The 14,850-nt window shown below is 45.5% G+C and overlaps 1 protein-coding gene across 1 annotated transcript in view; it reads left to right on the top strand.

Annotated features, from left to right (window-relative positions):
- The first annotated feature begins 2,655 nt into the window (after positions 1–2,655).
- The window catches only part of CYSTM1 (cysteine rich transmembrane module containing 1), a 65,238-nt gene continuing 53,043 nt past the window's right edge, over positions 2,656–14,850 (top strand). The window contains exon 1 of the mRNA XM_008014652.3: positions 2,656–2,808. The gene's annotated coding sequence lies outside the window, so the exon portion shown is untranslated. The remainder of the gene's footprint in view (positions 2,809–14,850) is intronic.

Raw genomic sequence — 14,850 nt, 5'->3', positions numbered from 1 at the left:
TCATCTCTATTTTACAGATTAGGCAGAGACTCAAAAAAGCTGAGTAACTTGGCCAAGTTCACAAAATGGATAAATCTCAGAACACAGGCTCCCAATCACTGCACCACGTTGCCTCCACATTGCCTCCACAGTCCTTGGACAGTTCTCCCAAATGAACAAATACTGAAAATTCATTGTAACTTCTGTGACTAATGGACTTTCACAGCAAATATGCTTGGCCAGGACCTTGTACCCTGACATTTTTCTTTTATTTCCAGGAATGGAAACCCACACTGCTGTTGTGAAGAAACCTGATGAAACTCCAGCAACTTCTACATCTGACCTGCTGCTTAGTCCTGGGACCTGAGGTCAAAATCATAGAAAAGAGCCATGTGAGATGCGTTCCTTGGCCTCATCTCTGTTCTTGAATGCTGTCAGCAACACTCTTTGAGTTTTTACCCACGTGTTAACACTTTCCTCAGCGTGGATATGGAGGTGGGGGTGAGGAATGTTCTATTTTTCCTTCGATGGTTATGCCCTCACCCTACCAACTCAGTAAAAGGGGAGTAGTGGTCAGGGACCTTACTGAGAATGTGTCCTAGCATCTTTTCTCCCCCAGCACAGCCTCCATATGACCCAGCTGCCATGAGAAGCTCACCTCCCTTCTAAGGGAATTACCCCTACCTTCCACTTCATCCTCACCTTGCCCTGCCCAGATTAGAGGCACAGAGGCATGTACCACAGGCCTGAAAAACCGTCCAGCCAAAAAGCCTGACTGTCTTGATGAGTCCTATCAGGGTGTAGTTATGGACATGCCTATTTCTGCTCTTCCCTCTGCATTAGTTCTCTGCAAAGGGTGGCTCTTGCCCTCAGATGGTCCAAAGATAGTTTGGGGTGTGCATGGATGACCTTCACTCTTTAGAGGTGAAGAGACAATACTGCTCCTCTCCAACAGCCTCTGAAGGACACCACCTACTGCCTGTTTCTGAGATGTTTGCTGCCCCAGAGTCTCCCACCTGCTTCTTCCTCCCTCTCAGTCCTCCCTTTTGTAGACTCTCAGCCTCCCTTCTCTTAATGCTCTTTGCACCCTTTCCTGGGTCTCTATTTACCCTGCCTTCCCTTTCAGCAACTCCTTCCCAAACCACTGCTGACTTCTCCTTTCTTTCCAATCCCTCCTCCCTTCCCAGCACTTTCACCTTCCATTGAATCCCTCAAGCCTCATTCTGACCCAACTCCTCCCCTCACCCTCTATGCCTGCCCTTCTCAGATCTGCCAAACACCTCAGGCCTGGCTGCCTCTGTCCTGTTCCCACCAAACCTCCTGACCATGCTTCTGTGCTCCTTGGGAGCTGGGCTCACATTTTCAATCTCTTCTCTCCTATTAGTACAGTTCTGTCTAGAGCCATGATTCTTCTCTACCTTTCACAGCTGTCTTCTTTCCCACTTATATGCATTTATTTTTTTAAGTATGGAAATAAAAAAGTGCCACTTAAATACAACGATTAAGTCATAATAAACAGTACAAGTTGTACTTGAATGTGAGACATACCACCCATACACGTTTGATCTTCGAGGACCACATCGCAATCAATCTGCCCATGGCCCATTGCCTGACATTAAAAGATACTTACAAGAAGTTGATTATAAACTAATTTCTTGGTCTAAGATCCTACACTCTGAGAGGGAAGGTTTCAATATATATGAAACCTTCTTGGCAGTGCAGGGATGAGAAGAGTAAAACCGAGATGAAAGTCAGCAAGTAGTGAAGGTGTGAAATAGGCAGTGACTCTCACACTGAGACCTCCTGGGGATGTTAAATTTTCATTTCGAAGCTGATGGTCTATCTGGGAAGCCTAGAGAGTAACAAAGGTTGTAGGCATATCATTATATTAGAGTGGTGCAAAAGTAATTGCTGTTTTTGCCATTAAAAAAATGCAAAAACCACAATTACTTTTGCACCAACCTAATAGCAAGCAAGGGGAGGAATCTGGAGAGAAAATCAATTTCTAAAATAAGAAATAAAAATTTGTTTGCAAGTAGGACTTGCAAGCTTGTTCTAGGCCTTGCTCTGGGAGCTTTTCGGTAACTTCTCTTCCTGTTGGAATAGAAGAAGGAAACCTTCAGGACAGAAGGTTCTGTCCCCCTTCCCCCTCCTATTGTGAATGAACTCTCATTACACTCTAAAGTACTGGCGGGACTACATGTTGCAAGGATTATGGGGAAAAGTAGCCAGAGAGCAATCCAGTTATAAGCCTCAGCCCCATTCCTCTGAGGTACAGCTCGGGAAGTAAGCCTCCAAACCAAGATGGGTCTGGACCAACAAGACACGAGGAGGCAGCAGCCCACTGCCAACCCCTCATGCCACGCACTGAGCAGGGTCCCACATGGACGCTGGTCTTGCCTCCCAGACGCCTGAACTAGCGGAGTTGGGGTATCGGGTGGAGTCTCGGAGAACCTATCCAACCTGAGGGGGACGCCTGGGGGAGTTCCAAGTATCCATCGCAGCTGGGAGGCCCGCGTTGGGAAGCCACGGAGCGACCTCACGTCCCGGTGGCGCCGACTGCAGCACAGCGCTTCCGGCGGCACTTGGAGGCTGAGCAGTTGGAGGCGGGGCTCGTGCTGTGACGCCCGCCTCGCCTCGCCCCGCCCCGCGCGCGTTGCCAGGGTGATCAGGTGACTCCCGGTTCGCGGCACTGGGGGCGGCCGTGACGTCAGGCGCCGGGCTGCTCCTCACTCGCTCCCAGACAGGTGCGGCGAGTCTACTGCGGGCTGGTCCGGGCTCTTCAGGTCCAGACCCGACCGTTATCCAGTCGGTTCGTGGAGAGGAGAGGTGAGGTGTGGCGAACCTGGCCCGACCCAGCTGGGACCAGGGCGGGGATCAGGCGCGGACAGGGTGCGTCCCGGGATGTGCGCGTACCCGGGCTCCCGGGAGAGCGCCCTGAGAACTGGCGGGCCCCCAGGTGGGCCGGTTTCAGGCAGGGGTTCGCGCAGCCCCTGGGGAGGGGCAGGGAGGCAGGGAAACGGCTGCCGCCAGCTGGATCCCTCCTGGCGCCCCGCGGCTACTCTGAGGCTCCTGGTCGCCGCGCCGCGCGTCCCGGCGGTAGACTCACAGGGGCTCCGCGTCGCTGCGGTTCTAGTCTCACGAGGAGTCGGCGGGCTCGGAGCGGGGCTTGCCACACCCCGTCCCGGGGGACGTCCGCGGGAGGCTTCTGGATTTCCTTGCCTTGGGCTGCGATTTCTGAAGCGCTGCTCTGTGTGTTCCGAGCTGGGCCAGCCGGGGGCAGGGGGCCGGTCGCGAGTCCCGCGGGTGGGAGCGGAGCGGAAGTAACTAGTGACTGGAAGTAACTAGGGGACACGAAGCCGGCCCTCGGAGGCCGGGGTGTTCAGAGAAGGCGTTGCGGGGGAAAGGAATCCCGGCTGCTGTTGAGAGCCGTGGATTGGGATCTGAGCCGACCTGTTGGAGGAAGTGAAATCTGAGCGGGGTCCTGACGGGTGGGAACTAATCTCCCGGTAGCAGTGGAGGTTGCAGGGGGGAGAGAAGGAGGGGAGGACCCCTGGGGAAGGAGACCATGAGGAAAAACGATTTGGGGACTAACTGGACCGTCTGCTGGGCTGTTTTGGGGGGAAAAAAACTTTGGAGAATTAGGTTAGTGAGGGTTAGGAAAGCACCCTTGAGTGCCCAGCTGAGAGGCACTGTGTGCTGTGGGGAGCCATTGAAACGTTGGCTAGATTGGGGTAGGGGGAATACTGAGGAAGTTGGTGTGAGGGCAACACTGAGGAAGTTGGTGTGACATTCCGGCAGAAAGGTGACAACACTCTTCTCTGATGGGATGCCTCGAACCCTGCTTATGAAATACTTGTAACCGACAAGAGTAGGGGCTCAGGCAGCCAGGTGCCTTCTCCAGCCGTTGTTGGCAGATCTTTGAAAATTTAACAAAAAATAATTGTACATATTTATAGATTTATACAATATGATACATGTAAACTTTGTGGGGTAATCATGTTAGCTGATTTTTTTTTTTTTTTTTTTTTTCTGAATTCCTTCTTATGAAAGGACCCAGCCAAGGGCAGCTCATTTTCGAGTATCTCATTTGACTGGATTTAATGACTGGTTGAGAGCTATGCCCCCCTCAGTATGCAGGGAGGTTATAGCGTCCACAACACTTTGCCCTTCAGAGGTTTCAGAGTGTCTTACAAACACCTCTTATACCTACGTGAAATCCAAACCCCAAATGACTGGTGAGAGATTTAATAGGGGGAAGTTATTAAAGGAGAACCAGCATTGAAAACATTCATATGGGGCGCTGGGTGAGCTGAAAGGAGTCCCATACTATTTATTAATTGTAGATCAAAGATCTCTAGTCCTGGCCGGGCGCGGTGGCTCACGCCTGTAATCCCAGCACCTTGGGAGGCCAAAGCGGGCGGATCACGAGGTCAGGAGATCGAGACCATCCTGACTAACACGGTGAAACCCCGTCTCTACTAAAAATACAAAAAATAAGCCGGGCGTGGTGGCGGGCGCCTGTAGTCCCAGCTACACAGGAGGCTGAGGCAGGAGAATGGCGTGAACCCGGGAGGCAGAGCGGGCAGTGAGCCGAGACTGCGCCACTGCACTCCAGCCTGGGCAACAGAGCGAGACTGTCTCAAAAAAAAAAAAAAATCTCTAGTCCTTTCCTACCAGCTTTGAGTTTCTCAGTGTAAGGCTGCCTGTTAGCCATTTTGTCTTAATTTCATGAGCAACAGGAAAAATATATTTTGGTTATATGAAAAAGAATGCTTTGGTAAGTTATGATTTTTCCCAGCCCTGAAATTTATTGGTGCTATGACCAAAAAAATACACAGCTGTCTATTTTATTTTATTTATTTGTTTATTTTTGAGACAGGGTCTTGCTCTGTCGCCCAGGCTGGAGTGCAGTGTTGAGATCTCGGCTCACTGCAACCTTTGCCTCCTGGGTTCAAGAACTCTCTATTTTATATTGAAACTTACCAGCGTCTGTTTTCTAGGAGGTAGTGAAATTTATTTTGTATTTCTTTGACTCCAGAAAACAGAATTGGACCTCCAGGGATCCTGTACAGTAAAAGGCAGGTTTGGAAATTGTGAAGGAAAATGGCCACAGCTGGTTTGTGCGTAAATATAGAAACCAGTGCAGCACTCAAAGGAGGACAAATCCAGGGTGAGACCTGGGGAAACGGGACTTCCAATCAGATCAGTGAAGTCATTCTCTGTAAAAGAAGCCCCGAAGTGTGTAAAAGGCCAGAGTAGTTTTCTCTCCCTGTGTTCTTGCTGAGTGGTAGAGATTATGATAGTGATTTTTAAGGGGCTTTGCAGGAGCCTGTAATATTCAGATGTCTTGACCACATTAAAAAATTTAGAAAAGTAACTATTTTCCAGATCTCTTTGATAATATTTGAGGTGACCAACTAATTGTGATTCCTTTGGAAAGAAACAGTCCACCCCCTCCTTTCCCAAACAAAATAACTATGTGCTGTCAGGGCAGTTAAGTAGGCCAAAAGTTTTTGGAAATTTTCCGCTTTCATTCACCCCTGCCACCCCCGTAAGTTTTCCCATTGGTAGAGAACTTAAGACTTTACTGTCAGGAAACAAATGTTAGTGTGTTTCCCTAAATACAAGCTATAATAAACAACAGGGCTGGGCTTTAACAGAAACGCTCTTTCTTGAGGGGAACTGGGCTGAGGTGAAAGGCAGGGCTGGGATATGGGCTGGAGCATTTTGAGCTCACCTTTAGTCAACTAAGGCCTTGATCAGGGCACTCCTTTCTTGGCACAGAAACTTTCTTTGACCTTGAATGCGGGTCAGTACCTCCTCACAGAGGTACCGAGGAGAATTAATGAGAGGCTTATATGAAATTTGAGCTCCTCCAAGGCAGAATATTTTACTTCTTGGATGAATGGTATATTTTGAGATGTGATAAAAGTTTTTTTTTTTTTTTTTTTTGAGACAGAGTCTCGCTCTGTCGCCCAGGCTGGAGTGCAGTGGCCGGATCTCAGCTTACTGCAAGCTCTGCCTCCCGGGTTTACGCCATTCTCCTGCCTCAGCCTCCCGAGTAGCTGGGACTACAGGCGCCCGCCACCTCGCCCGGCTTATTTTTTGTATTTTTTAGTAGAGACGGGGTTTCACCGAGTTAGCCAGGATGGTCTCGATCTCCTGACCTCGTGATCTGCCCGTCTCGGCCTCCCAAAGTGCTGGGATTACAGGCTTGAGCCACTGCGCCGGGCCAAAAGCTTTTTAAAAGAGTTTGAAGTGCTAAATTTTTGGGAAAGCCTTATTCAAGGCCTTCCTTTTTCTTTTTTTTTTTTTTCCAGAAACAGGGCTTGCTGTGTTGCCCAGGTTGGTCTATAATTCCTGGGTTCAAGTGATCCTCCCACCTCAACCCTGTGAGTAGCTGGGACTACAGGCGACCATACCTGGCTATCTAAGGCCTTTTTGCTTGTTTGGTTTTTAAAATTTTTTTGAAACAGAGTCTGGCTCTGTTGCCCGGGCTGGAGTGCAGTGGTGTGATCTCAGCCCACTGCAACCTCTGCCTCCTGGGCTCAAGCCATCCTCCTGCCTCAGTCTCCTGAGTAGCTGGGACTACAGGCCTGCACCACCACACCTAGCTAATTTTTTGTGTTTTTTTGTAGAGTTGGAGCTTTGCCATATTGCCCAGGCTTACCTCCAACTCCTGGGCTCAAGCGATCTGCCTGCCTCAGCCTCCCAAAGCGCTGGGATTATAGGCATGAGCCACCATGCCTGGCCTTTTTGCTGGTTTTATTTTTTTGTTTTTTTGTTTTGCTTTGTTTTTCCTGGGGCTTTATGGGCTTGGTTATTAATCAGCCTATAATCAAGATCTGAGGCCCGGTGCGGTAATCCTAGCACTGTGGGACGCTGAGGCAAGAGGATCGCTTGAGCCCAGGAGTTCAAGACCAGCCTGAACAACACAAGGAGACCCCCATTGCTACAAAAAAAATTTTTTTAATTAGCTGGGCATGTGGTATGTGCCTGTAATCCTAGCTACTCAGGAGGCTGAGGCAGGAGGATCGCTGGAGCCCAGGAGTTTGAGGCTGCAATGAACTATGGTCACGCCACCACACTCTAGCCTGGAAGACAGAATGAGACCTTGTCGCTTAAAAAAAAAAAAAAAAATAGCTGGGCACAGTGGCCCACACCTGTAATCTCAGCACTTTGAGAGGCCGAGGTGGGTGGATTGCTTGAGGCCAGGAGTTCGAGACCAGCCTGGCCAACATGGTGAAACCCTGTTTCTACTAAAATTACAAAAACTAGCTGGGCGTGGTAGTGTACGCCTGTAATCCCAGCTAAGTTGGGAGGCTGAGGCACAAGAATTGCTTGAACCCAGGAGGCAGAGGTTGCAATGAGCCAAGATCATGCCACTGCACTCCAGCCTGGGAGACAGAGGGAGACTCTGTCTCAAAAATAAAAATAAAAATCTGGAAGCCTGAGGCTAACTAAATTCCTGTTTGTATTTCATATATAAATAGTAAAGATCAGATTGTTCACTCTCTTTTTTTTCTTTCTTTTCTTTTTCTTTTTTTTTTTTTTTCTTTTGAGACAGAGTCTTGCTCTGTCTCCCAGGCCGGAGTGCAATGGCACGATCTCAGCTCACTGCAACCTCTGCCTCACAGGTTCAAACGATTCTCATGCCTCAGCCTCCTGAGTAGCTGGGACTACAGGCATGCACTACCACACTCGGCTAATTTTTTGTATTTTTAGTAGAGACGGGATTTCACCATGTTGACCAGGCTGGTCTTGAACTCCTGACCTCAGGTGATCCATCCGCCTCAGCCTCCCAAAGTGCTGGGATTACAGATGTGAGTCACCGTGTCCAGCCTCACTCTTTTTTCTTTCTTTTATTCTCTGTTAAACTGGTCTTGTTTTTTTTTTTTTTTTGGAGTGCCTGGAGTAAATCAGTAACACAGAAGGCTGTGGGACTGGCAGCCTTTGACCCAGCGTCCTTTTTAACAGCAAGAGTATTATCAGAAAGTGTCACAGCCCTCAAAGGAGTTAGTTATTAAGCCGGTCAAAGATGAAAGGGAGTAATATTGCTCACTAAATTGGATGAGGAGTGAAATAGTCATCTTTTAAAATTTCCCTCACCTGTGTCAGGCCGCCGGTCCTGTCACTCAATGTAGTAGGATTCAAGTGTTTGCTGATGTGCCCAGGGACACTACGTACTGAACTACAACATCCATCTTTTAGACTTCTGACATTTGTTGGCCAGGTCAAGCTCTCTCTCATGAGGGAAATTCTGACAGAAAAGGCTTTCTGTTTTCTGTAGGCTTAGCTGAGTGCCATGTTTCAGGCTTCCAAGCTTCTCAGGCTTGGCCAAGGCTACTAATTGGCTTGGCTATAAAATGGGAGTCAGCAATTAAACAGCAGCAGTATAAAGCAAGGGAATTGAACACAAGCTGACCCTCCCACTTTACAACCAAAAAGGTTCACACCACTTTGGGCACTACACAAAGGAATCTTCAAAAGGAAGTGAGCTTGGAATGATTCCTTTGTAGCTTTTAGGAGATGTATGTGGAATATTATTATTGATTTAGGCCTCAAAGCCAGATCTTGGAAACTGGGTAGGTCCTCACATCTAAAGCAAAGGAGACAAGTGATTTGAATCCGTTCTCTGTGGGCAGCAAGCTTGTGGTATGACTTTGCCAAAAACAACAGATGATTTATATTTTTCTGAACTCGTTTCATTAAATGGTTTAAGGGAGAATATTGATGGTCATGGTGGGAGAAGGGTTTGATCTACCTGATTTACTCACTGAAGAGTAAATGCCTTATTCAGAGGTGCCTGTCACTAGTTTCCTGATTATTTGTGCTAAAGAATTATTAGCCAGTCTCAAGAGCATTGGCTCAGAAACCATCATAACTGAAAACTATCTAGGCATGCTGCTTATTCAGAGAAAAGTAGGGATGGGAAACAGTTGAACTACAAAGACATTTGGGGAGAGGAAGACCTGGGAAATGGTGCTAGACTTCTGCCACATTAAACGTTTAATGCTGCATGCAGTACTTTACCGGTCAGTTTCAGTTTCAGAATCTTGGGCAGAATCAGTTGGGGAGAAAGTGTGTGAAGAGAGGGACATTTGTAAGAATGTGCCTGTTCCGTGAGCCCTTATTGTTAAGTCAAATACTTAGTGCTTTCCTGCTGCCACTAACTTCCTGGACACTCCAGATTTTGCCCTTCCGCCTCTTCCCCACTAACAGCCTTCCCTCCCCAACACCACCCTCTCTAAAGCCAGTCTAATCTTTGATTACAGTTTCTGCACCCTTCTGGCTCTGCTAACTTTGTTGAATTTTTGGTGACCTTTAATGTCTGGTGGTGGCTATGTGAGAAACTAATGAGGAATAATTGTATTTATTTACTGATTATTATTTTGATTTAGAGATAGTCTGCCAGCCTAGAGTGCATGGCATGATCATAGCTCAGTGCAGGCTCAAACTCCTGGGCTCAAACGATCTTCCCACCTCAGTCTCCTGAATAGCTAGGACTACAGGCACGTGCCACTGTGCCTGGTTAATTTTTTATTTTTATTTTATAGGATGGGAGTCTCACTATGTTGCCCAGGCTGGTCTCGAACTCCTGAGCTCAAGCAATACTGCTGCATGAGCTGCTGCACCTGCAAGAGCCACGGGGGCCACTGCCACTGCAACATAGCAGGACCCCCGTCTGTATTTTTTGCTATGCTGACTAGGTCTTGCTATGTTGACTAGGCTGTTCTCAAAGTCCTAGCCTGAAGGGATCCTCCTGCCTCAGCTTCCCAAAGTGTGTGACATCACCTTCGGCCAGGTAGTTGTATTTAAAGGGAGGGCCTTGAAAGTGGAAACCCTAGTGTTTTTCACACTTCATTTGTGTTCCTCTACATGATTTTTGTTGTATCTTTATGTCATCTGTACTGTTGTTTAACATTTTTCTTAAAGTTGACCCATTTTTTAAAACCTTAAAATTTGTTTAAAAGGGAAACAATATCATTGCCTTAAACTGATAACTACTATATCACCTGTCACAAATAGAAGGTATAAACTATTGAAGTTGTTTGTCCATGTTCCCCAAGTTGCACATATCCCACTTGGGGCAATACGGCCTTTACCCAAAGATATGACTCACTAATAGTGAGTTTTTCTGGCAGCAATAGATGGGTGGTAGGATGGTTTGGAATAGGCAGGCCCTCAGAGAGGGCCGCTTCAATCCTGTCTTTCTCCTAAAACTTGTGTAGCTCTATGATACTAGGAAGGCCACAGAATGAAGAATCTAGGAGGTAACAAGAGGTAACTGCAATATGAAACCACTGATGTTTTGATCTGAAGTTTGCCCAAAAAAGGTCTGAGCGAGTGGTGGTGAGGCTGGATACTATGTTAAATTCTAGGCCCTCTGCCAGGGGTGTGGCTTCATTGATGCTGTGTTACATTGTTCTTTCTGTGCCAGTGTGCTCTTAGAAAACTCAGATGCTCCTGGGAAACTCAAATGTTTCTTGGGGGGCAGGAGGGATGCTATTTTTTTTAAAACTAATCAATAACCCAAACTACTTTGAGTTCCTTTCACATGTAGAGAACTGTTTGTGGATGTTGCTAATGATAGAAACTGAAGCTATCATCTAGAATTTTTTTTTTCTCCTATCTTCGTTGTCTGTAAAGCCTATTCCTTTAAGAATCCTATGAAAACAGAAGAAAGGGGGAGGGTGAGCTGCCCTGGGTTGTATGGTCTCTTAGGGTGCAGCACATGATAGGTACAAGTGATACTTCCTGGTTTGATGTGAAATTCACTGTTGTCCATTAAGAGCCACCCCGCAGTGCTGACTGAGCTGCTGCTCCCTCAGAGGGTCAGGAGAGCGTGCTTTCATGATGGAGCAAAGCCGGTCTGGCTTGGTATTTCATCAGGAACCAGGAGTGCTTAGTTAAATTGCCAGCACATTAAGCTGTAGGGGCCTCTTTCTAAACCATCAAGATTCCAACTTTCCCACAAAGCCTAATCTAATGCTCTGGGAGGAGGCGGGCAGAGCCTGTCTTTCAGGGGCCAGGCTGGCAGGGGACCTGGCCTGGGAAGTGGCCTTATCAGGCTTGTTGGGAGGGATGGACCTGTCCCTTTCTAGTGTGTCCTCTCAACTTGGCAGGGGGCAGAGTTTTTCCCTTCTCTCTCTCTCTCCATGCCCTAACCTCTCCTTTCAATTCCCCAAGTCACTTTCTGTGTTAACGGCTTTCTTTCCTTTTCCTTTCCCTTCTGTTCAATGCTGCCCTCTCTTTTGAGCCTCTCTCTTGCTGGGCCCCATTTTCTCTCCATTCGCACTTTGAGGGTTGCCTATTTGAAGTTCCAATTATAATGCTGTCATATATGTCCCAGTGACTAGATGTAATTCAGAGATCCATACCCTATTTTTCTGAGGAGAAGCCAACCTTCATTTCTCCACTGGCTTTCAGATAGCAGTGTTGGTGGGGTACTGACCAGAGTCCCTGAACTGAGTGGTTGGGTGAGGCTAGATGTACTCCTCTCCCATATGGAGGTCCCAGCAATGTGGGGAAGGTATTATAATCAGGGTTTGCTGACAATGCCAGGATCCATTAGACAAGGGACTGAGGCTCACCTGTGGGGACCCTTCCATAAGCTGAATGCAGAGGGGAGTACTGCATCTAGGCAGTCCTCTGGCTTTTGCGGAGGACCATACATGATGACTTTACCTAAAGATGATTAGCAAGGGTTTTAACTTTCATTGTTAAATATAACATATGTATTAAAAAGTATGTATAATATAAATGTACAGTTTAATCAATAATTGTATTCATTAGTGTAACTGTGTGATCTATTCAGGTTTAGAAATAGAAGTTTATTTTTAAATCCAAATGGGGTAATAGAATGCACTGTGTTTCAATTTGCTTTTTTCCCACCATGTTGGTACTTTTTCATATCAGCACAGGTAGTTCTAACTTATTCTTCTGAAGGGTCGTATAGCAGCAGTTCCATGGATTGGAAATACCATGGTTTATTTAACCATTCCCATATTGATGAACATTATATTTAATATATATGCATGTGTATAAAGTTGGGGTTTTTTTTTCCTACTGGCTGGCACTAGTATATATCTGTAAGATAAATTCCTAAAGGTAGAATTGCTCGTTCAAAGGATAGGGTGTTTTTATTTATTTATTTGGGGTTTTACTTAAAAATATGTCTTTATTAAAAAGTTTATAAGAAAAAAGGATAGACCCTCTATAAAAAGAAAGGCTGTCCCCTCTAAACATTAGGGAGGAATGGGACACCAATACCTGGTGGCTAAGGGTAGGTCATTTTAGTTGTTGATATTTTCAGGTAGTAATGTATTTTTTCCCAGGGCTGTTTATAAATGTTATATTTTACAGAGCACCAAGCCCTGAATCCAACCAGAGGTTCTTTACAGAAAGCTTTATGAAAAAAGGTTTTAGCAGATGATATGTTATCCTCTGTTGAAGCGAACTTCTCTGGATTCCCTCAGAAAATCTCTAAGTCTGGAAGAATGCTAAAATGTACCTACCAACTTTAATATTGGAGGGAGACAAGATTGACTATAGTCATATTTTCTAATAATTCTGAACTATGGATAATTAATGTAGGTATGGTATGACTTTTCAGAATTTGCTGTTCCTAATCTATCAGGACAAGTTGAGAATACTTACATCTTTGTGTTATCTTAATGTTGGGGATAGTGGCTTAAAGCAATTATCTGAATGGCATTAGCAAACCATGTTACTAAATAGTTTGTAGATTTTTAGCTTCATATGAACTCAGTTATAAAAGCAGTGTGTGGTTTTTATATCAGATATTTTTTGTGAGAGAGGAAAATAAGATAGTCTCTGAACCTTTTCATCACACTAGGCCATCTATCTATCAGAGATAGATGATCCATTGTTAGTTTTTGCCTTCCATGTGCACTTTGATGCCCTTGTTCGGCGAAAGGTCCCATATCTGAGCTGTGTGTGATTTTATACTCCATAGAGGGGCTATTCTGAAGCCACAGCCAAAATGTTGATATAAAAGATACGTTCTAATACTTATTCATTCATTGACTATATGAGAATAGCTCAGGGCCTGGTAAAACTCTGTGACAAACAAGAGATAGTGAATGAGGTAGGGGATGGCCAATAATATTTGGGAGGTTGAGGCCAGAATCAGTATTTGGACAATAATGGAGTAATACTGCAGGTTGTCTTCCTCTAGTCTGTCCCTAAAAGAAGAGCAGTTTAGGAAATGACAATACCTAGCAAATGTGTTTAAAATGCTGAGCAAGTCGTAAAAAGAAATATCTTGTCTATGTTATGCTAACGATCAGTGGTCTCCTGGTGTTGCACTGCTACTGGGAGCACTGCTACCATCTTTAAAAATATAAATCCCTGCTATTGCTATCCCCCTGGGGCTCCTGTGTTAAAGTGTCCATATCAGGAGCAAGTTCTTCCTAGGAGAAGGCCTACAGTTCTAGAATGCCTATTCTTGTGACTTTGGCCTTGGGTTTAAGATTTGAGACCATCATTTCTTACCTCTGCTCACTGTACATTCACAAGTATGTGTGGTATGACTCTCCCAATTGGGGAGTCATTTGGGCTTCTACTTGTACTTCAGTTTTAGTAAATTGTATAGCACTTTGAGGTAAATGCCTTCTGGACCTCCCAAAGTAAGTTTTGTCTATTCTGTCAAACTACCTTCACCATATCCTTAAAATTTGGAAAACTTCCAGCATATTCCATCTGATGCAATAGCAGACAAATTGAAATGATAATTTTATTTTTATTAATAGCAGTACTGAAGGAGAGGAGCAAGCCAGCTATAGTTCTTTACCTCTTATCCCCAGCTCTAGACCTGATATGTAGTAGGTACTTAATAAACATCATGAAATAAGTGAATTATTAAGTTTGTCAATAGTATTCAACAAACAAACATAAAGTTACATGAATCCTTTTAAAAGAAATAAAGAATAACGATAGAAAAGGAAGATGCAGCAATCCTAGAAGTCTGCTCTTAGCAAGACTGTTTATGAGCTGACCCATTGGCCTCATCCTATGAAGTGTGCTTCAGGCATAAAAACCTAGTCAGTTCCTCAAATGTGCTCTGCTTTTTCTCTGAAACATCGCACAGATTGTTGTCTCTGCAGAGTATGAAATTTGGAGTAATACGAATTTCTGTTTATGCTTAGTCATGTGATCATCACTTCTAAAATCTTTCTCTGACTTCCCTGAGTAATTAGTTGTCTCCACTTTGAGCCTACAGTACACTCTGCTTCCTCTATCTTAGCTTGGTTTTGTAATTGCTGGTGTTATTGTCTGTCTCTGTCATACCCTGAATAGGAACTGTCTCTTGCTTACCATTATCTCAACAGCGCCTGGAACCCAGTAATACTGGGTAATAGTTGATGCTCCCATAAGTATTTATGGATGAACAAATGGCTGTGTGAATGGAATAAACTAACACGTAAACGCCAAAATTTGATGAAAACTCTAAACCAGAGATGATACGGCAGCATAAAACTCAGTAATTCTAGGCCAGGCGTGGTGGCTCACACCTGTAATCCCAGCACTTTGGGAGGCTGAGGTAGACGGATCACCTGAGGTCAGGATTTCAAGACCAGCCTGGCCAACATGGTGAAACCCCGTCTCTACTAAAAATACAAAAATTAGCCAGGCATGGTGGTGCACATCTGTAATCCCAGCTGCTCTGGAAGCTGAAGAAGGAGAATTGCTTGAACCCGGAAGGCGGAGGTTGTAGTGAGCCGAGATTGCGCCACTGCACTCCAGCCTGGGTGACAAAGTGAAACTCTGTCTCAAAAAATAAACAGACAAACAAACAGCTCAGTAATTCTAAAACTTTTTGTTTGTTTGTTTGTTTGTTTTACC

The sequence above is a fragment of the Chlorocebus sabaeus genome, chromosome 23 (genome assembly GCF_047675955.1).
Source record: "Chlorocebus sabaeus isolate Y175 chromosome 23, mChlSab1.0.hap1, whole genome shotgun sequence".
Lineage (NCBI taxonomy): Eukaryota > Metazoa > Chordata > Mammalia > Primates > Cercopithecidae > Chlorocebus > Chlorocebus sabaeus.
The sequence above is the reverse complement of the archived record's forward strand: the minus strand, read 5'-3'. Positions and strand labels throughout refer to the sequence as shown.